We start from the raw sequence: 23,712 nt of genomic DNA, 5'->3' as shown, positions 1-23,712 counted from the left end.
ATATACAGCTCACCAAAATCTGTAAAGAATCTATAAAATTTGAGGAATATAAATTTGGTGCTAATAGAATGGTGACTTACCATAACTAGTAACTTCTAGAATGTGTAGATAATAACGTACAAAGAAAAGAAATAAAAGATAAAAACAATAGAAAAAATCAAGTTTGTTGAACTTTGTTGTTAGGCTGATCAGGATTGTTTGCTCCCCTATTTTGAGCTAATTGCTATTTATGCTTCAATATGATCCCGCAAACTGGTGAATGGAAGTCTTAACGGCAGCTCAATTTTTTTTTGTACTAAAATGTCACAAACATAAATATTCATGGCTTCTGTTTGTGCCATATATAATTTAAATAATCATGACCTTCCAACTTTGTTTATATATTTTTTAAAAGTTTATATAATTTTGTTTTAGCTTACTCCTTCCAACTAAGTTTATTTATTTTTGTTGAAGGTACGAGGAACAGTTGCCACAAGCCGGCTTGAGCAAGGAATCATAGGGTGATGAAGTTGAGATTTTGAGTTTAATGCAAGTATGTTCACGGAGATTTTTTCTGGATTTTGACTTTTTTTTATTCTAATACATTTCTTTTGACTAGCTCCAAGTGATCACATTTTGTTTTTATATCTTTTATTTTCAAATTTAGTGATGTAATATTTTTTTCATAGATGGACATTAGTATAATTTTTATTATGTAACGGTGGGTCCTAAAACTGAGTTATTCTGGATGCCCCTTAAAGCAACAGTTAATTAAGAATTTGCAATTATATTATACGGAAGCAGGAACTATAATTTCAAACACTGGCCTGTAATTTTCTCATGCTGTGGAAATTATATAAACCTATCTATCCTAGATTGATTAAAACAACAATTGAGGGCCTGAGTATCAAGAAAGGAAACAGAAGAGATGAGGAAGAGAGGACTTGCCGTGTTAACCCAAAACTCGGTATGTTTGCTCCATTCTCAGAAAATTTTACAATCTATACACATAAAAAATATTGGAATAAATACTGTTATGAGAAACTTTGTCCTAATGTTATTTTTGTGTTCTTTATTTTGGCAAAATTTATAAAGTAATAATCACAAGGTGAAGTTTCGGTCTCACCTATATTTATAACGAAAGTTGCTTCCCATGTGAGACAAGTTGTTGAACTTCAATTTCTGGTGCTGAAAATGGCAGAAGAACAAGTCTCTTTTTTTCCAATGTCCAAAAACATTTAGTAGAAAATAAATATAGTGGTTATTTGTAGATTAATAAGTGGTGTATGTATGAATAAAGGTCTAACTCAGAATGATTTTTTTAATTTAATTTTTAGTTTTTATTTTGGATGTGTTATATATATCAATTAATGATTTCATGTAAAAGATTATAACCTTCATATGATTATAGGCAAAGATCAATCAGAGAAGGGCACAAAAGTAGATTATGGTTCATAGAAGGTAGATGATAACAAAATGGAGAAAGTAAAACATGCTGCAGCAAAAGAAAAATTCTATCAAATGAGGAAGATAACAAAATCCGAGAACTGGCTTCTTCATTGATAGAAAAGCAGGCAGTCTCCTAACACATAAGGTAATTTCTTACGTTCCTCATTCTGTTAGTGAAGAGTCTAAGATAAATATTTTATGCTGATCTTGCTTTATCATGGAAGAGTTTATTTAGCCCTGAAGGCATGAACTACCAAATGGTCACTTTGAAGAGCACATTGATTTAAGTTTTCAATAAAAAAATAGTATTACAAATTTTTTAGTATTACAAATACATTGTGATCATGTTGGAACTTTTATATATATAATCTGCTTTCTATTTCTTGAAGTTATAGTGCGTAATACTGAAATTCAATTTGAAGACCTTCTTTTTCATCTTTTTCATCCATGGATCAGTCGCATGCTACTCTTTATTATTCTCAAAGAACAATGAAAGGTGTTTTTTTCATTGGAGAAGCTTCAAAGGTATCAGAAATTTCACATAGGTAATCTTTCATTCCTCCTACTTATTACAAATTACTTATATATACCTCATTTTTTGTTGATGTGTTTGGTTGTGGGAAAAAAAGATCGAATAGAATTTTTTGATCCTATCTATAATTAGAGTTAAGACATTCTTACTATTTATTACTTTGTTTGAATAATTTTAGATATTTTATTAATCAGGTGATTTCTTCATGTTTTTATCATGAATAAAATGATATCAAAATAGTATTTCTATTTTATATATGTAGTGGTTCTTGATTAACCTGAATTTTCACCTCAATAAATTTGTTGAGTTTTGTTATTGTACTGTTGTTTGTGATGCTCTAGATTTAAATTTTCATGACATCCCAACTCTGTTTATATAATTTTTGAAACTCTGTTGTTTGGCTTGCTCTTGAGTTTTGAAAAGTTACATTTTTATTTAAGATATGATATATAGAATGTTATCTCAGCTTTCTTATTAATTTTTTTTTGTTGCAGGTACGAGGAACAGTTGCCACAGCCCATTGGGTTGAGCAAGAAATCATAAAAGTTGGTGATCAAGTTGAGATTTTAAGTATAATGCAACTATGTCCATTGAATTTTTTTTTCTGGATTTTGGCTTTCTTTTGATCAAAATGCTAATTGATGATGAGGTAAGGACATTCTTTAGATAAGTTCAAGGTGAAGTATATTTATAATGAAAAATGCCTTCCAGAGACAAGCCGCTGAACTTTAATCTGACTGATCATGATTCTTGGATTCTTGATCATATTCTAATGATATTTTTTTAATCAAATTGAGCCAATATGCATAAGTCCAGTTACTTTGTGATCAATATAGAAATGTTGTAGCTTTGGAGTTTTTATGTGAATATCCCCATTATGACAGATTTAAAAAATAAATTTACAAAAGTCATCATTATGGATTAGGATTTGGAATTTGCTCAGGTAAGTTGAGGAATGCTCTTCTTCCTTTTTAATTATTACCAGTATCTGATATTGCTTAACACTCTATTATCCACAAACCTTGATATTTTTGGAGACTTGCATAAATTGAAGTGCCAACATTATGTCCCTATTTAGTAGTAATATCAATTAAAGGTGTCTAAGTTGTACGAAAGTGAACAAACTTTTTCTCTGTTGACATTTAATGTATCCTTTAAAAGATATTATAGGATTTTTCATTACTTGCGATATACCAAACACACTAGAACAAATTTTTCTTTTGTCTTTTCAAAAACTTTATCGGTTTAAATTCCTAAATGTTATATTATGGACTGTATGGTCAATCAAAGTAGGGGAGAACCTTCATTATTTTTGTTAGAGAATTATTAGAATAATTTTAGATCAGTTAGTGTTGTTTATATTTATATGGCATATCTGTATATTAATTGTAGGATTCTATACTTTTATTACTTTGATTCTTTTGGCACCTATATATACCCCTTGTATATTGTACTTTTCATCAATTTGAATAATACACAGAAACACTTTTCTCAGATTTCTCTCTTATTTCTAACATGGTATCAAGAGCTTAGGTTAATTTTTTTAAGAAACAATTGGTTTCTACCTCCTTTATCTTGTTTCACCGGCAGTACTTTGTCCTCCATTTTCGACTTCTTCCTGACGCCTTGGTTCGTCACCGCCGCCACCTTCGTCTTCTACTCGTTGCAAGCTTTCCAACACCGCCGACCTCGCCGCCTACCGCCGCCGGACACGCCCTCACGCGCCGCTAGAAGTTCGGTCACCGCTTCAGGTTCACTCTCCACAGACGCCATCCAAAACCGTTGGATCCACGCCCAGGATCAACGGTCCCAGACAGCGCCACGTGTCGTCGCCAGCACCCACGCGGATCCGCCCAGACCGCGCCCGACCCGACCCGGCCTGACTCGCATTCTCCGACCCGCTGCCAGCTCCGTGCTCGCGTCAGCGCTGACGCGTCCCCTTCCTCCTGTCGCGTGTTGCCACATGTCTTACTTTGCTGACGAAGCAGTTGACGTGGCATTTGACGTGGCCGATGACGTGTCAGACAGTGGGACCCTCCATAAGGTTTTTTGGTGAGCTCTTTCCGATTTTGCCATCTGTTTCCTCATTTTCTGCTCCAAAATTATAGTTTTCTCTCCTTTCCTTGATCTCTGTGACTACTATTATGGAAAAGTCAGATGTTTTTGCTGCCACAGACAGAAATGGTACCTTCTGTCGTAACTGTAACCGTTTCGGGCACTCGTTCTCCAGCTGTCCCTCTGTTGAATGTCGCACATGCCACCAGAAAGGTCATATTAGCTACCATTGTGCACAATTGTTTTGCCATTATTGCAAGCTCTCGGGACATTTGATTACTACCTATCCTACTCGCCCACCACGTCCTGCGCCTGCTTCTACTGTTGATACTGCTCTTGAATCTACCACCACTGCTCCTCTCAACTCGTCTCCTGTCTCTCTATCTGATATTGAGTCTCTTCTTCAACGTATTCTCTCCTTTTCTGGTAATACCCCTGCTGCTCTTTCGACCCCTCCATGTAATTTTAAATGGTATTTTGACTCGGGATGCTTTAATCACATGTCTCCATTGCGTAATCTCTTCTCGTCTCTGTCTACCACTACAAATAGACCTTCTGTCAATACTGCAAATGGTTCCCTCTTGCACACAACACACAAGGGTTCTATATCCCAGTCGACTCTTAATCTTCCTGATACTTACTATATTCCTAAATTAAACTTTAATCTTATTTCTGTTGGTCAACTTGTTGATCTGGGTTTTGAAGTCACTTTTTTCGTTTCTGGTTGTCGTGTACAGGATCCTCGGACAGGACAAATCATCGGGACTGGACGTAAGGTCGGAAGGTTGTTTGAACTCGAGAATCTTCATATTCCTCCTGTACCAAATCTCTGTGCTGCTTCTTCTCCCTTTACCCTTCACTTATGGCATCAACGTCTTGCCGACACCTCCTTAAGAAAACTGCGTCCTCTTGTGTCTTAGGGTGTTTTAGGTCAAGTTCCAAATGAATCTTTTGATTGCATTTCTTGCCAAACTGCCAAACAACCTGCTTTATCTTTTCACAATAATTCATCTCTTGCTTGCTCTCCTTTTGATCTCATTCACTCTGATGTTTGGGGCCCCACTCCCACTGCCTCTATAGGCGGAGCTCGATACTTTGTCATTTTCATTTATGATTATTTCCGTTTTACTTGATTTTATTTGATGACTAATCTCCATGAGTTACCTCAGATCTATATCAACTTTGCTAGTATGATTAAAACTCAGTTTTCCAAGGTCATTAAGGTTTTCAGACGTGATAATGCTATGGAATACCGTAATTCCAAACTCTTAATCTTTCTTGCAGAACATGGTACTTTGTCTTAGTTTTCTTGTTCTGGTACGTCTCAACAAAATGGTAGAACTGAACGCAAACACCGTCACATTCTTGACTCCGTCCATGCAATGCTTCTTTCTTCTTCGTGTCCTAAGCGTACTTGTGGTGAAGCTGTTCTTACTGCTGTTCATGTTATCAATAGACTCCCTTCTTCTGTTCTTGGTAATGTTACTCCCTTTGAGCGTCTTTATCATACCTCCCTAGATTATAGTTCTCTTCGAGTTTTCGGTTGTGTGTGTTTTGTTCTTCTTCAACCTCATAAACATAGTAAACTTAAACCTCGGATTCGTATGTGTTGTTTCCTTGGTTATGGCACTAAACACAAGGGTTATCATTGTTGGGTCTCTCTCTAAACGTGTTCGTATATCTCGTCATGTTGTCTTTTGGGAGCATCACATGTTTTCTCGGTTCTCATCCTTTGAGTTAATTCCTACTATTCAGTCACCTTTGTTTACTAACCCCAATGTTGATCTTTTTCCTAGTGATGATTCTATAGATTCTATCTCGAGTGACCCTCCACAACCTCCTGTTCTTCCGCCTTCTCCATTTCCCAATGATTCCAGACTGGACGATGATCCTGCTCCTACTCTCATGCCTCCTTTTCCCGCTCGTTCTTCTAGGGTAAGGAATCCACCTCCTCATCTTCTTGATTATCATTGTTTTTCTACTATCCTTCATCAACATGAACCTAAGTCATTCAGAGAAGCCTCTACAAATCCAAATTGGCAACAAGCAATGCAGGAAGAAATACAGGCACTTGAAAAGGCACACACTTGGGATTTGGTTGATCCTCCTTCTGCTCAGGAGGTTGTAGGTAGCAGATGGGTATACAAGATCAAGACTCGCTCTGATGGTTCTATTGACCATTATAAGGCACGATTGGTTGCTCAGGATTGTACGCAAGAGTATGGTATTGACTATGAAGAGACTTTTGCTCCTGTTGCTCGTCTCACATTCGTTCGAGCTCTTCTTGCCATTGTTGCGGTCAAAAAATGGTCTCTCAATCAGATGGATGTGAAGAATGCATTTCTTAATGGAGATTTGAAACAGCGGGTCTATATGAAACCCCATTCAGGTTATCCTTGTCCTTCTGGCAAAGTTTGTCTCCTTCGCAAGGTACTCTATGGGCTTAAACAAGCTCCTCGTGAATGGTTTGACAAGTTCAGCACTACCATATGTAGTCTTGGTTTCACTTGCAGTCCTCATGAGCATGCTCTCTTTATTCGTAAAACTGAACGTGGAGTCGTTCTTCTACTTCTGTATGTTGATGACACGATCATTACTGGAGATGATGCTGATGGTATCTCTGATCTTAAGGCATCCCTTCAGCGTACTTTTTAGATGAAAGATCTTGGTTCTCTCAACTATTTTCTTGGTCTAGAAGTCATATCCACCGATGATGGCATCTATCTCTCTCAGGCTAAATATGCTTCAGATCTCCTTGCTCGAGCCGGAATTACGGATAGTTGCACTGAGTCTACTCCTCTTGAGCCTAATGTGCGATTTACTCCTATGGATGGCACTGTTTTGGATAATCCTACTCTCTATCGACATCTAGTTGGAGGACTCGTCTACTTAACTGCCACCCGACCAGACATCGCCTATCCAGTTCAGGTACTTAGCCAGTTCTTGTCATCTCCTCAGACTACTCACTATGCGGCAGTTCTTCGCATTTTTTGCTAAATCAAAGGTACTCTATTTCATGGCCTTTTTTTTCTGCCCATTCCTCTTTGTGCCTTCAGGCGTACTCCGATGCTGATTGGGTTGGTGATCCCACTGATTGTCGTTCTTGTAACGACCTAATTTTCAGTACGCCTAGGACATACCAGAAATTGAGTGCTACCAATTTGTCATCCTAATTATTATCTATTATTTATTATATGAGCCTGATTCGTTGTTAAAAGCGTAGTTAGTTTGCGAGATACTTTTTTTTAAAATGTTTGAATTAATAAACAGAATCATTTATAATCAATTCACAAATAATAACAGATAAAACAGTTATAAACAACCACACATAAATACATCACAAGTAGTTAACAACATTCGGTGATTCAGCATTTATTAGAGTATAGACTTTTAGTTAGAACACCCCTAGATATAGCTAAATAATATATATATATATATATATATATATATACAACATCCCAGGTCCTGACCTGTTCAAGAAGTCCCTAAGCTGGCACCCAGGCTAGCCTAGACTCTATACTCGCCTAGTCCCTCTAAACTACTAAAGCGAGAGAAAGTACGTTCTAAGTCTTCAAAACTCAAGTCAGGTGAACGTCACCAAAGGTAGGACATCATCTGCTATTCCTCTGCACGATCAGACATTGCCATAGGACGTCCCTCTGGTACCTCATCAAGTAGCCACACAACGGGAGTCTCGTACATAGGATTCAGGTTAAAGTGCGCATACGAACGGGGTGCAGACGTTGGCTGGTCTCACAGTATATACATATACATAGATAAAGAGATTCACCCTAGACTCAGAAGACTACCTAGAGCGGAATTCTCTTTACGAACGGTCATTAGCGAACTACGGAAGGGTACTCATGCTTCCATCTGGAGGGGGAAGGGAGAGAGAAGGGGTAAGAACTGGAGAGTTCTTAGTAGGGTCGGGGTTATTAGTTACGTTCATTAATTTTGTGTTGTTTAGCAGACGTAGTAAACAGAAGACAGATAAATAGAGAAAATAGAGAAAACAGAAAAAGATCACAAACAGAAGAATACAAGAAAGTAAAACACAGACATAAACACAGAGAATAGAATACAAACAAAGAAAGCATACATTCATGCAACAATCATAATAGAGAAAATGCACAACCAAGTATGATGCATGTCTAGCCCTAGTGCAGGTAATGAGCTCATCTGTCGGTTACATACCCGCTCCCGACGTTACCCAGCAACCTCTGTCTGGATAAGGCTTTCCTGTTGGCAATATCCACTGCAAGCAACTTTTGTCTTGCAGGGTATCCACTGCAAGCAACCTTTGTCTTGCAGGGCGAAACTTATTAGCCGATATACGCCCAACAGACTCACTGTAAGCAACCTTTGTCTTACAGGAGCAACAACATACTCACTGTAAGCAAACTCTGTCTTACAGGAGCAACAACACACTCACTGTAAGCAACCTCTGTCTTACAGGAGCACATTCATCTTGATACCTCTGTAAGCAACCTCTGTCTTACAGCAAAGCATTATAGCAAGGTATCCCAGGAAAGCGTTCTTAGTGGTCGTACCACCATCTATCTGACTGCCTCTCTGCAGCAGATTCTTACATAATCATTCTCATTATCATCATTCATTAACATTCTCATTATTCATCATCACTTTCACATTCTTATGCTGTACCTCTTTCTTTCTCTGTTCAATCATGCTATACAAACTCTACAGCTTTTACTTTTACAACATCTTAACTCAAACCATTTCTCTTTGTCACATTACTCTCTTCTCTGTGCCTTTTTACTTTGCTCAGTTTACTCTTTTCTCTGTATCCCTCTATTCTGCTCTGGTTACTCTATTCTCTGTGTTTCTTTACTCTGCTCTGGTTTCTCTGCTTAACATATGTATTTAAAGCTTATGTAAATTTCGGTATGAATAGTTAGCCTGTCCCAAGTATAGGTTCATTAAGTCTATACTGAAACAATTTAACTTTTCATATAATACTTAACCCTAGTCGCAACTCAAGGACTAACTATGTTGCCCTAGTTCGTTCACTAATTCTATCTGTTTTTCTGTCATTAAAACATTACAGACTTTTTCTTCGATTTTTATCTTTTCTTTAACTTTTTATCTTTTCTTTATCTTTGCCTCACTAACATGTTATTACCACTCCCTAAGTGTTTTATGAAGGTAATTATGAGATTCTGCACTTAAAGTTGTCTTTCTAAAGCTTTTACAGAAAACTGCCTTTTTCTGCATTATTTTATTATTTTTATTAAAATATTATTTTTAATTAAATATTATTATTTAATATTTTATTATTATTTATTATTTTATTAATATATTTTCTAAAATTAACTTTACTTTAACCTTTAACCTTTAAAATTCACTTTTTACCACCCGTAACTTTTAATATTTCTACTTTTACCACCCTAACTTTCAGAAATTACCAGACAACCCCTAAAACACCAAAAATTTTACTTCCTTGCCCTTTTTAAGATCTAAGGCCTGTTTTTCATTGTTCTTCATCACACTCAAAGTGTTCTTCATGTTCTTCATAAATTCTTCAGATTCTTTCTCTATTTTTACCCGTTTTTCAGTCTTTTCAGCAACCGATTTTTACTATAATTCATAATAAATTAGCAGCCACTAAAACCCCATCTTTTCTACATGATTTCAACACAAATTGAACCTCAATTTAAGCTTAGGGTTTCGTTTTTCCCAGCTGCCCAAGAACATGAACTTTAAAGCTTAAATTTCATCAAATTTCATCAGAATTTCACCAAATTTTCACTAAGAATCAATCATATATGCAACCAATTTTTAGCACAACCAAATAATACAACATTCACACATCTCAAACACAAATAATCAAGATTAATTTCGTGACACCCTACCTGGTTTTGCTGCTCCTAATTCAATCAAACTTTCAGGTGCTCCTTAAGCACTTTTTCCTCCTAAATCACATCAAGAACAACTTTAAATCCAAAAACTCTCAACTGACCAAATCTCACTCAGTATGTTAGGAAGAGATATCTCACCTTAGACTTGCTGGAAATTCACGTTTCTTGGCCCTCAAGTCAAGTTAAGCATGATTCCTAAGGAAAAACATCAAGAAAACACATGTTTACATGGTTTTCCTTGAAAACCGAATTGAAGAGGGAGGGAGACAGCCATCTCACCTTATTTCCAGCCTTGATATGTTATATGGTTATGTAGAGAAAGAAGAGAGGATCATTTTGGTGAAATCGGAGTTTTGATTTGAGTTTTAGTTCAGAAGAAATCAAGCTTTGAAGATTAAGTGTTCATGAAGGTTTCTCTCTTTTCTCTCTTGTTATTTTCGGCCAAAATGATGAAATGAGACAGCCTTGGAGGTCTTGGGGGTGTAAGGTGAGTTGTGATTGGTTGGCTTGGAGGTGGATTAAAATAATATTAAAATATCTCAGGTGTATAACAACTAAAACTAGGTGTATCGGAACACTTGTAAAAATATCTCTAAAAATTATTTTCTGAGCTACTAGCATAAATGACACTAGTAACATATTTATTATGAGAATAAAACATGTATGATGAGCCCTTAGCATTGCTAAAGTCATCAGAGAGTGCTGGTGCTAAGCTGCACCAGTAAACTGTAAACCTGGTTAAACCGATTTCCTATTTTTAACTAAAACAGACCAGGTAACCTTATAATATCTTTCAAGCAACTTCTAATACTAATATAATGATAATATTATACTATTATCTTTCTTCTCTCATGAATCGAGTCCGGTTCATCAAACTGAGCCTATTTACGAAAACTAGAATCAAAACTCCTAACCAATACGGTTCAAAAACTAGGTTCTCTGTGGCCGCGTTGTCGAGCTTGTCTCAAAAGAGGTTTTGGCTTAAAGATGTCATAATGACAATGAGGATTGAGATGCTTGATGATACAGCAGAGGTGTTCCCTTTACTGATCTTCCGGAGAAATTCGTGCCTGTAAAAAAGATCCGCGTACTCGAAAATCGGGGTTGTTACAGTTCTACTACTGGCTACTGTTTGTTTCTTGGCGATGCTCTCATTTCTTGGCGTGCTAAGAAGCAAACGTTCATTGCTCTATCAAGTACAGAAGTTGAGTACTGTGGCCTTGCTGATACCACCACTGCTGAGGTTATCTCCATTCGTTGGCTTCTCAAAGATTTGGGTGCTCCTCAGTCGTTCCTTATTGATATTTTTTGTGACAACCGCAGTGCTATTCAGATTGCCCATAATGATGTCTTTCATGAACGCACCAAACACATTGATATTGATTGTCAATTTGTTCGGAAATGTATCCTTCATGATGCTGTTCGTCTCATTACTGTTGGTACATGATGAGCGGATAATTTATACGCTTTTTGGCATTGTTTTTAGGTAGTTTTTAGTAGGATCTAGCTACTTTTAGGGATGTTTTCATTAGTTTTTATGCAAAATTCATATTTCTGGACTTTACTATGAGTTTGTGTGTTTTTCTGTGATTTCAGGTATTTTCTGGCTGAAATTGAGGGACCTGAGCAAAAAATCTGATTTATGCTGACAAAGGACTGCTGATGCTGTTGGATTCTGACCTCTTTGCACTCAAAATGGATTTTCTGGAGCTACAGAACTCCAAATGGCGCGCTCTCAATAGCGTTGGAAAGTAGACATCCAGAGCTTTCCAGGAATATATGATATTCCATACTTTGTTCGAGTTTAGACGACGCAAACTGGCATTCAACGCCAGTTCCATGCTGCATTCTGGAGTAAAACGCTAGAAACACGTTACAAACCAGAGTTAAACGCCAAAAACATGTTACAACTTGGTGTTTAACTCCAAGAGAAGCCTCTGCACGTGTAAAGCTCAAGCTTAGCCCAAGCACACACCAAAGTGGGTCCCGGAAGTGGATTTCTGCATTTAGACTTATTTCTGTAAACCCTAGTAACTAGTCTAGTATAAATAGGACATTTTACTATTGTATTAGACATCTTTGGTCTCAGTTTTAGTTAGTTGTTCATCTTAGGAGACTATTGATCATTTAGGGGGGCTGGCCATTCGGCCATGCCTGGACCTTCATCACTTATGTATTTTCAACGATGGAGTTTCTACATACCATAGATTAAGGTGTGGAGCTCTGCTGTACCTCGAGTTTTAATGCAAAATACTACTATTTTCTATTCAATTCATGCTTATTCTTATTCTAAGATATTTGCTACCCTTCAACCTGATGGATGTGATGATCCGTGACACTCATCATCGTCTGTCCTTATGAACGCGTGTTTGACAACCACTTCCGTTCTACCTTAGACCGAGCGCATATCTCTTGGATTCCTTGATCAAAATCTTCGTGGTATAAGCTAGAACCCTTTGGCGGCCACTCTTGAGAATCCGAAAAGTCTAAACCTTGTCTGTGGTATTCCGAGTAGGATTCAAGGATTGAATGGCTATGACGAGCTTCAAACTCGTGATTGTTAGGCGTGGTGACAGACGCAAAAGAATCAATGGATTCTATTCCGACATGATCGAGAACCGACAGATGATTAGTTGTACTGTGACAGAGCATTTGGACCATTTTCACTGAGAGGATGGGAAGTAGCCATTGACAACGGTGATGCCCTACATACAGCTTGCCATAGAAAGGAGTAAGAAGGATTGGATGAAAGCAGTAGGAAAGCAGAGATTCAGAAGGAACACAACATCTCCATACACTTGTCTGAAAGTCCTACCAATGAATTACATAAGTATCTCTATCTTTACTTTATGTTTTATTTATCTTTATTTTCAAAAACCCCATAACCATTTATTATCTGCCTAACTGAGATTTACAAGATGACCATAGCTTGCTTCATACCAACAATCTTCGTGGGATCGACCCTTACTCACGTAAAGTTTATTACTTGGACGACCCAGTGCACTTGCTGGTTAGTTGTGCGAAGTTGTGAAGAATGTGAGTGAACCATAGTAGTAAGCACCAAGTTTTTGGAGCCATTACTAAGAATTGTTCGAGTTATAAAAGTGTAAATCACAATTTTGCTTATCAAGTTTTTGGCGCTGTTGCCGGGGATTGTTCGAGTTTGGACAACTGACGGTTCATCTTGTTACTCAGTTTAGGTCATTTTCTTTTCAAAAAGTTTTCAAAAAAATTTTCTTTGTTTTCGTTTTTCCAAAAATTATTTTCGAAAAAAAACAAAAAATTATAAAATCATAAAAATCAAAAATATTTTGTATTTCCTGTTTGAGTCTAGTGTCAATTTTTAAGTTTGGTGTCAATTGCATGTTTTAAAAACTTTTGCATTTTTTTTGAAAATTCATGCATGTGTTCTTCATGATCTTCAAGTTGTTCTTGATAAGTCTTCTTGTTTGATCTTCATATTTTCTTGTTTAGTGTCTTTTGTTGTTTTTCATATGCATTTTTTAATCCGTAGTGTCTAAACATTGAAAATTTCTAAGTTTGGTGTCTTACATATTTTTCTTTTCTTGAAAATTTTTCAAAAATAAATCTTGATGTTCATCTTGATCTTCAAAGTGTTCTTGGTGTTCATCTTGACATTCATAGTGTTCTTGCATGCATCATTGGTTTTAATCCAAAATTTTTATGTTTTGGGTCATATTTGTGTTTTTCTCTCTCCTCATTAAAAATTCAAAAATAAAAAATATCTTTTCCTTATTTTGCTCATAATTTTCGAAAATTTGAGTTGACTTAGTCAAAAATTTTTAAAACTTAGCTATTTCTTATAAGTCAAGTCAAATTTTCAATTTTAAAAATCTTATCTTTTCAAAATCTTTTTCAAAAATCAAATCTTTTTCAGTTTTCTTATTATTTTCGAAAATTTTTAAAATTTATTTTCAAAATCTTTTTCTTATCTTTATTTCAAAATTTCGAAAACTTTACTAACAATTAATGTGATTGATTAAAAAATTTGAAGTTTGTTACTTTCTTGTTAAGAAAGGTTCAATCTTTAAATTCTAGAGTCATATCTTTTAGTTTCTTGTTAGTCAAGTAATCAATTTTAATTCAAATCTTTTCCAAAATATCTTTTTCAATCATATCTTTTCAAAAGATCTTTTTCAAATCATATCTTTTTCAAAATTGATTTCAAAAATCTTTTTCTAACTTCTTATCTTTTCAAAATTGATTTTCAAATCTTTTTCAACTAACTAATTGACTTTTTGTTTGTTTCTTATCTTTTTCAAAACCACCTAACTACTTTCCTCTCTCTAATTTTCGAAAATTACCTCCCTCTTTTTCAAAATTCTTTTTTACTAATTGTTTCAAATTTTAATTTTTATTTTATTCCTTTTCTTGATTTTCAAATTTTAACTTTAATATTTTTCTTTTATTTTAGCTAATTTTCGAAAACTCTTCTCTCTCATCTCTTTCTATTTATTTATTTATTTACTAACACTTCTCTTCATCTTAAAATTCAAACTCCCTCTTCCACTCTGAGTTCGAATTTTCCTCTTTTCCTTCTTCTATTCTTTTCTTCTTCTACTAACATAAAGGAATCTCTCTACTGTGGTAAAGAGGATCCCTATTATTATTTTCTGTTCCCTTCTTTTTCATATGAGCAGGAGCAAGGACAAGGACATTCTTGTGGAAGCAGATCCTGAACCTGAAAGGACCCTATGGAGGAAGCTAAGGGAAGCTAAAGCACAACCCTCTGGAGAGGACTTGACAGAAATTTTCGAAAAAAGAAGAGGAGATGGCAGCTGAAAATAATAACAACAACAATACCACAAGGAGGATGCTTGGTGACTATACTACACCTACTTCCAAATTTGATGGAAGAAGCATCTCAATCCCTGTCATTGGAGCAAACAATTTTGAGCTGAAGTCTTAACTAGTTGCTCTAATGCAACAGAACTGCAAGTTTCATAGACTTCCATCAGAAGATCCTTACCAGTTTTTAACTGAGTTCTTGCAGACATGTGAGACTGTCAAGACTAATGGAGTGGATCCTGAAGTCTACAGGCTCATGCTTTTCCCTTTTGTTGTAAGAGACAGAGCTAGAACATGGTTGGACTCACAACCTAAAGATAACTTGGACTCTTGGGACAAGCTGGTCACGGCCTTCTTGGCCAAGTTCTTTCCTCCTCAAAAGCTGAGCAAGCTTAGAGTGGATGTTCAGACCTTCAAGCAAAAAGATGGTGAATCCCTCTATGAAGCTTTGGAAAGATACAAGCAGATGACCAAAAAGTGTCCTTCTGATATGCTTTCATAGTGGACCATTCTGGATATATTCTATTATGGTCTATCTAAGTTCTCTAAGATGTCACTGGACCATTCTACAGGTGGATCCATTCGCCTAAAGAAAATGCTTGCAGAAGCTCAAGAACTTATTGAAATGGTTGCAAACAACCAATTCATGTACACTTCTGAGAGGAATCCTGTGAGTAATGGGACGCCTCAGAGGAAGGGAGTTCTTGAAATTGATGCTCTGAATGCCATATTGGCTCAGAACAAAATGTTGACTCAGCAAGTCAACATGATTTCTCAAAGTCTGAATGGATGGCAAAATGTATCCAACAGTACTAAAAAGGCATCTTCTGAAGAAGAAGCTTATGATCCTGAGAACCCTGTAATGGCAGAGGTAAATTACATGGGTGAACCTTATGGAAACACCTATAATTCCTCATGGAGAAATCATCCAAATTTCTCATGAAAGGATCAACAAAAGCCTCAACAAGGCTTTAATAATGGTGGAAGAAACAGGCTTAGCAATAGCAAGCCTTTTCCATCTTCTTCTCAGCTAGAGACAGAGAATTCTGAGCAGAGCCCCTTTAGCTTAGCAAACATAGTCTCTAATCTGTCTAAGGCCACTTTAAGTTTCATGAGTGAAACAAGGTCCTTCATTAGAAATTTGGAGGCACAAGTGGGTCAGCTGAGTAAGAAAATCAGTGAAACTCCTCCTAGTACTCTCCCAAGTAATACAGAAGAGAATCCAAAAAGAGAGTGCAAGGCCATTGATATAATCAATATGGCCGAATCCAAAGAGGAGGAGAAGGACGTGAATCCCAGTGAGGAAGACCTCCTGGGATGTCCTCTGAACAAAAAGGAGTTCCAAACTGAGGAACCTAAGGAATCTGAGGCTCACCTAGAGACCATAGATATTCCATTGAATTTCCTTTTACCATTCATGAGCTCTGAGAACTATTCTTCCTCTGAAGAGGATGAAGATGTAACTGAAGAGTAAGTTGCTCAATATCTAGGAGCTATCATGAAGCTGAATGCCAAGTTGTTTGGTAATGAACCTTTGGAAGATGAATCTCCCTTGCTCATTAGTGCACTAAATACATGGGTTCAGCAAATTTTACCTCAAAAGAAACAAGATCCTGGTAAATTCTTAATATCCTGTTGACAAACCCCATTTTGAGGGTTTGTCTTGTGCTAATTTCAAAGGGTTTATCAATGATTTCACACATTTTCTGCATGAAGTATAAGGATCTGCATTCTTTTCCTAGTTTTGCCTCATAAAGGGAAACATGCTTATTTCGCACCAAAATAGACACATTTCTAATCTCTCCTTGATGCCATTCGATGCCGTGACTCGTGTGCTAAGTGGTTTCAGGACATAGACTGGGAATGAACAGGAAAAGATAAGGAAGAAGGGTGCAAAGAAAGGAAGCACAAGAATTGAAGCTCTGGAATTTCCGTATGGGCGCGCGCGCGCACCTGGCGCGTCCGCGCGGATGAGAGCAATGCGAAGCCGAAGCCACAAGCCAAACCACGAGCCGATTAGAGTAGCGGCTAAGCCAAGATCCTCATGGACGCGCACGCGTACACTCCGCTTCCGCGCAATCCAGAACCGCATCCAGGGCGCGCACGCGTACCTTGCGCGTGCGCGCCGATGTTCGAAAAAAAGATTTTTTTTTAAAGTCACGTGACTTAGGCGTGGAGTTGGTTAGAGATCCCAACTTTTGAGGAGTGCTTTGGCGGGAAAAGACTTAAGAGGACCAAGGGGGCAAAGGTTGAGGGGACCTAGTTCATTTTTGAGTTTTGGAAGATTTTTTGGGAGTTAGTTACATTGTTAGAGAGAGAAACTCCAACTTCTCTCTAGGATTCATCAACCTCTCTCAAGTTCTCACTAGGGTTCTTCTTCACCAAAATTCTGGATTTTTACTCATTTCTTGGTGAGATCCATTGCAACTTTCATTTCACTTTGTTCATGTAATAGGTTTTCTCTTCAAATTTCAAGTGTAGTTGTAATTGTTGACATTCCTTGGATCTAGGATTCAACTCTATGAATTTTGGATTTCATTAATGTTTGAGGTTTTTATCATCATTGTTGTTCTTTGATGCTTGTTGCTAATTCTTTGTGTTGCAATATTTTCTTAATCCTACTTTTCTTTTCATTTCACTATGACTTTCCTTTTTGCTCATCACATGTTTGATAAAATGTCAATACTAGCTATGGAGTAGAACTTTTATACTTGGCATAGGGTTTGGTCATTGGAATGAATTGAATAGTTATATCAAGGGTTGATTTGAAGTTAGAGTTTGCCAATTGTCTTGAAGTGCACTAAAACTAGATTCCCTTAAGGTGAAGCTAGAACTTGTGACTCAAGTCAATTGTTTCCATTTGACTTTCTTCTATATTTAGGGGATGACTAAACGGAGCAAAGTCTAACGGCTATCAACAATGAGTGAACTATAATGATAAAGACTTCTAATGCCAACCCTAAGTCAAGTCCTTTTGATAATTGATTGTTGTTTCTCATTACTTGCTAAGACCTTCAAGAACTCAACAAAGCTTACTAAATCAATAAGATGCACACTTTGGCAATTCCAAGGGAGAACGACTCGGGAGATTAATACTCTCGGTTATAGATTGTAGATTTGTTTGGCGATGGATTTTGTGTTGGTTTAGACTATACTACGATTGATCACTTAACAAATTCTATACCAACAAAAGTCCATTTGTCACCTGTACCATGGGCACCATGACCTTTGAAAAGGCTCTGTGTGACCTGGGGTCAGGTATAAATCTTATGCCACTCTCTGTAATGGAGAAGCTGGGGATCTTTGAGGTACAAGCTGCAAGAATCTCATTAGAGATGGCAGAAAAATCAATAAAACATGCTTATGGATTGGTAGAGGACGTGTTAGTAAAGGTTAAAGGCTTTTACACCCCTGCTGATTTCATAATTTTAGACACTGGGAAGGATGAGGATGAATGCATCATCCTTGGAAGACCCTTCCTAGCCACAGCAGGAGCGTGATTGATGTTGACAGAGGTGAACTAGTCCTTCAATTGAATGGGGACTACCTTGTGTTTAAAGCTTAAGGTTATCCTTCTGTAAACATGGAGAGGAAGCATAAAAAGTTTCTCTCAATACAGAGTCAACAAAGCCCCCACAGTCAAACTCTAAGTTTGGTGTTGGGAGGCCACAACCAAACTCTAAGTTTGGTATTGAACCCCCACAATCAAACTCTAAATTTGGTGTTGGGAGGTCCCAACAATGCTCTGATGATCTGTGAAGCTCCATGAGAGCTCACTGTCAAGCTATTGACATTAAAGAAGCGCTTATTGGGAGGCAACCCAATTTTTATTTATCTATATTTTCTATTGTTCTTTTATATTTTATTAGGTTCATGATCATGTGGAGTCACAAATTAATTGCAAAAATTAAAAACAAAATCAAAAACAGCAAAAAAATAGCACACCCTGGAGGAAGAGCTTACTGGCGTTTAAACGCCAGTAAGGAGCATTTGGCTGGCGTTCAACGCCGGAACAGAGCATGAATTTGACGTTGAACACCAGAAACAAGTAGCAATCTGGCGTTTAAACGCCAAGATTGCACCCTGAGGAAAGCTGGCGTTTAACGCCAGCAACAAGCATCAGGCTGGCGTTAAACGCTAGAAACATGCTACATTTGGGCGTTTAACGCCAGAAACAAGCATCCATTTGGCGTTAAACGCCAGGATTGCATGCAAAGGGCGTTTTACATGCCTAATTGGTGCAAGGATGATAAATCCTTGACACCTCAGGATCTGTGAACCCCACAGGATCCCCACCTACCTTCTCCCTCTCTCTCACACCTTTTCATAACACTTTTTTCCAAACATCACCTCTTCACCACTCACATCCATCCACTCTTCCACATAAACCCACCTACCTTCAAATTCAAAATCTCATTCCCACCCAAACCCACCCTAAATGGCCGAACCCAACCCCTCTCCCTCCACTATATAAACCCCTCCATCTTCCTTTATTTTCACACAACACTTCCCTCTCTTCTCCCCCTTGGCTGAATAAACACCTCTCTCCCTCTCCTCCATATCTTCTTCTTCTTCTTCTTCTATTCTTTCTTTTTTGCTCGAGGATGAGCAATATTCTAAGTTTGGTGTGGTAAAAGCATAGCTTTTTTGTTTTTCCATAACCATTTATGGCACCTAAGGCCGAAGAAACCTCTAGAAAGAGAAAAGGAAAGACAAAAGCTTCCACCTCCGAGTCATGGGAGATGGAGAGATTCATCTCAAGGGTCCATAGCTCAGTAGCAAAGCATTTGACTGCACATCAAGAGAGCCCACTCATGGACCTCAACAAGAGCATGAGGAATTCCTTCATCAAGAAATCCCTGAGATACCTCAAAGGATACATTTTCCTGCACACAATTATTGGGAGCAACTAAGGATAGGAGCACCAAAATCACTAGGGATCAAGCAACAAAGGCAAGGAAGGGACATAGAGGAGCTCAAGAACACCATTGGTCTTTCAAGGAGAAGGCGCCACCATCACTAAGGTGGACTCATTCCTTAACTTCCTTGTTCTTATCTCTATGTTTTTCGGTTTTTATGCTCTATGTTTGTCTATGTTTGCATCTTTATTACATGATCATTAGTGTCTAGTAACTATGTCTTAAGGCTATGAATAATTCCATGAATCCTTCACTTTTCTTGAATGAAAAATGTTTTTAATACAAAAGAACAAGAAGTACATGAGTTCCAAATTTATCCTTTGAATGAATGCTTGAACAGTGCATATTTTTTGATCTTGTTGTTTATGAATGTTAAAATTGTTGGCTCTTGAAAGAACGATGAAAAAGAGAAATGTTATTGATGATATGAAAAATCATAAAATTGATTCTTGAAGCAAGAAAAAGCAGTGAAGAACAAAAGCTTGCAAAAAAAAAAGTGGCAAAAAAATAAAAGAAAAAGAAAAAGCAAGCAAAAAAAGCCAACAGCCCTTAAAACCAAAAGGCAAGGGTAAAAAGGATCCAAGGCTTTGAGCATCAATGGATAGGAGGGCCCAAGGAAATAAAATCCAGGCCTAAGCAGCTAAATCGAGCTGTCCCTAACCATGTGCTTGTGGCATGCAGGTCCAAGTGAAAAGCTTGAGACTGAATGGTTAAAGTTGTGATCCAAAGCAAAAAGAGTGTGCTTAAGAGCTCTGGACACCTATTACTGGGGACTTTAGCAAAGCTGAGTCACAATCTGAAAAGGTTCACCCAGTCATGTGTCTGTGTCATTTATGTATCCGGTGGTAATACTGGAAAACAAAGTGCTTAGGGCCACGGCCAAGACTCATAAAAGTAGCTGTGTTCAAGAATCAACATACTTAACTAGGAAAATCAATAACACTATCTGAACTCTGAGTTCCTATATATGCCAATAATTCTAAACTTCAAAGGATAAAGTGAGATGCCAAAACTGTTCAGAAGCAAAAAGCTACAAGTCCCACTCATCTAGTTAGAACTAATATTCACTGATATTTTGAGATTTATAGTATATTCTCTTGTTTTTATCCTATTTGATTTTCACTTGCTTGGGGACAAGCAACAATTTAAGTTTGGTGTTGTGATGAGCGGATAATTTATACACTTTTTGGCATTATTTTTAGGTAGTTTTTAGTAGGATCTAGCTACTTTTAGGGATGTTTATATTAGTTTTTATGCAAAATTCACATTTCTGGACTTTACTATGAGTTTGTGTGTTTTTCAATGATTTCAGGTATTTTCTGGTTGAAATTGAGGGACCTCAGCAAAAGATCTGATTTAGGCTGACAAAGGACTGCTGATGCTGTTGGATTCTGACCTCCCTGCACTCAAAATGGATTTTTTGGAGCTACAGAACTCCAAATGGCGCGCTCTCAACTGCGTTGGAAAGTAGACATCCAGAGTTGTATGATAATCCATACTTTGTTCGAGTTTAGATGATGCAAATTGGCATTCAACGCCAATTCTATGCTGCATTCTGGAGTAAAACGCCAGAAACATGTTACAAACCAGAGTTAAACGCCAAAAACATGTTACAACTTGGCGTTTAACTCCAAGAGAAGCCTCTGCACGTGTAAAGCTCAAGCTCAGCCCAAGCACACACCAAAGTGGGCTCCGGAAGTGGATTTCTGCATTTAGACTTATTTCTGTAAACCCTAGTAACTAGTCTAGTATAAATAGGACATTTTACTATTGTATTAGACATCTTTGGTCTCAGTTTTAATCAGTTGTTCATCTTAGCATACTATTGATCATTCAAGGGGGCTGGCCATTTGGCCATGCCTGGACCTTCATCACTTATGTATTTTCAACGGTGGAGTTTCTACACACCATAGATTAAGGTGTGGAGCTCTGCTGTACCTCGAGTTTTAATGCAAAATACTACTGTTTTCTATTCAATTCATGCTTATTCTTATTCTAAGATATTCGCTGCCCTTCAACCTGATGGATGTGATGATCCGTGACACTCATCATCATCCATCCTTATGAACGCGTGCTTGACAACCACTTCCGTTCTACCTTAGACCAAGCGCATATCTCTTGGATTCCTTGATCAGAATCTTCATGGTATAAGCTAGAACCCTTTGGCAGCCACTCTTGAGAATCCGAAAAGTCTAAACCTTATCTGTGGTATTTGGTGCACGAAATTGTGATCATCAACAATGGCTCCAAAGACTTGGTAGCGCTCTCAAACGTGAATCACACTTAGTCACAACTCCGCACAACTAACCAGCAAGTGCACTGTGTCGTCCAAGTAATACCTTACGTGAGTAAGGGTCGATCCCACGGAGATTATTGGTATGAAGCAAGCTATGGTCATCTTGTAAATCTCAGTTAGGCGGATAATAAATGTTTTGGAGTTTTTGAATAGTAAATAAATAAAACCGAAAATAAAGATAGAGTTACTCATGTAATTCAATGGTGGGAATTTCAGATAAGTGTGTGGAGGTACTTGTCCCTGTTGGATCTCTGCTTTCCTACTGTCTTCCTTCAACCCTTCTTATTCCTTTCCATGGAAAGCTGTATGTAGGGCATCACCGTTGTCAATGGCTACATCCCATCCTGTCAGTGAAAATGGTCCAAATGCTTTGTCACAGCACGGCTAATCATCTGTCGGTTCTCCATCATGTTGGAATAGAATCCCTTGATTCTTCTGCGTTTGTCATCAAGCCCAACAATCGCGAGTTTGAAGCTCGTCACAGTCATTCAATCCCGGAATCCTACTCGGAATACCACAGACAAGGTTAGACTTTCCAGATTCCCATGAATGCCGCCATCAATTCTAGCTTATACCACGAAGATTCTGATTAAGGAATCCAAGAGATATGTGCCCGGTCTAAGGTAGAACGAAAGTGGTTGTCAGTCACGCGTTCATAGGTAAGAATGATGATGAGTGTCACGGATCATCACATTCATCATGTTGAAGTGCAACGAATATCTTAGAATAAGAACAAGCGGAATTGAATAGAAAATAATAGTAATTGCATTGAAACTCGAGGTACAGCAGAGCTCCACACCCTTAATCTATGGTGTGTAAAAACTCCACCGTTGAAAATACATAAGTGATGAAGGTCCAGGCATGGCCGAATGGTCAGCCCCCAGACGTGATCAATAGTCTCCTCAGATGAATAATAAAATAAAACTGAGACTAAAGATATCTAATACAATAGTAAAAAGTCTTATTTATACTAGACTAGTTACTAGGGTTTACAGAAGTAAGTAATTGATGCAGAAATCCACTTCTGGGGCCCACTTGGTGTGTGCTTGGGCTGAGCTTGATCTTTACACGAGTTGAGGCTTATCTTGGAGTTGAACGCCAAGTTGTATCGTGTTTTTGGCGCTCAACTCTGGTTCGTGACGTGTTTCTGGCATTTGACTCCAGAATGCAGCATGAAACTGGCGTTGAACGCCAGTTTACGTCATCAAATCTCAAATAAAGTATGAACAATTATATATTGATGGAAAGCTATGGATGTCTACTTTCCAACTCCATTAAGAGCGCGCCATTTTGAGTTCTGTAGCTCCAGAAAATTCATTTCAAGTGCAGGGAGGTCAGAATCCAACAACATTAGCAGTCCTTTGTCAGCCTTTTATCAGAGTTTTGCTCAGGTCCCTCAATTTTAGCCAGAAATTACCTGAAATCACAGAAAAACACACAAAGTCATAGTAAAGTCCAGAAATGTGAATTTAGCATAAAAACTAATGAAAACATCCCTAAAAGTAGCTAGATTCTACTAAAAACTACCTAAAAATAATGCCAAAAAGTGTATAAATTATCCACTCATCACAACACCAAATTTAAATTGTTGCTTGTCCCCAAGCAACTAAAAATCAATTAGGATAAAAAGAAGAGAATATGCTATAAATTCCAAAATATCAATGAATATTAATTCTAAGTAGATGAGCGGGATTTGTAGCTTTTTGCTTCTAAACAGTTTTGGCATCTCACTTTCTCCTTTGAAGTTTAGAATGATTGGCATCTATAGGAACTTAGAATTTCAGATAGTGTTATTGA

General features: G+C 37.5%; 1 long non-coding RNA gene and 1 other non-coding gene across 2 annotated transcripts; one reads left to right on the top strand and one right to left on the bottom strand.

Moving 5' to 3' along the window:
- Positions 1-769: 769 nt before the first annotated feature.
- On the top strand, positions 770-2,827 carry LOC130972899 (uncharacterized). Its single transcript, XR_009083952.1, has 4 exons — positions 770-946; positions 1,391-1,573; positions 1,885-1,973; positions 2,455-2,827. It is a non-coding gene; the product is annotated as an uncharacterized LOC130972899 (long non-coding RNA).
- A 12,261-nt stretch (positions 2,828-15,088) lies between these two features.
- Positions 15,089-15,196, bottom strand: LOC130977695 (small nucleolar RNA R71). The gene has a single exon (XR_009085377.1). It is a non-coding gene; the product is annotated as a small nucleolar RNA R71 (small nucleolar RNA).
- Between the last annotated feature and the right edge of the window lie 8,516 nt (positions 15,197-23,712).

This window comes from Arachis stenosperma, chromosome 4, assembly GCF_014773155.1.
Source record: "Arachis stenosperma cultivar V10309 chromosome 4, arast.V10309.gnm1.PFL2, whole genome shotgun sequence".
Taxonomy (NCBI): Eukaryota; Viridiplantae; Streptophyta; class Magnoliopsida; order Fabales; family Fabaceae; genus Arachis; species Arachis stenosperma.
Note: the sequence above shows the minus strand (reverse complement) of the source record. Positions and strands in the feature narration are given on the sequence as shown.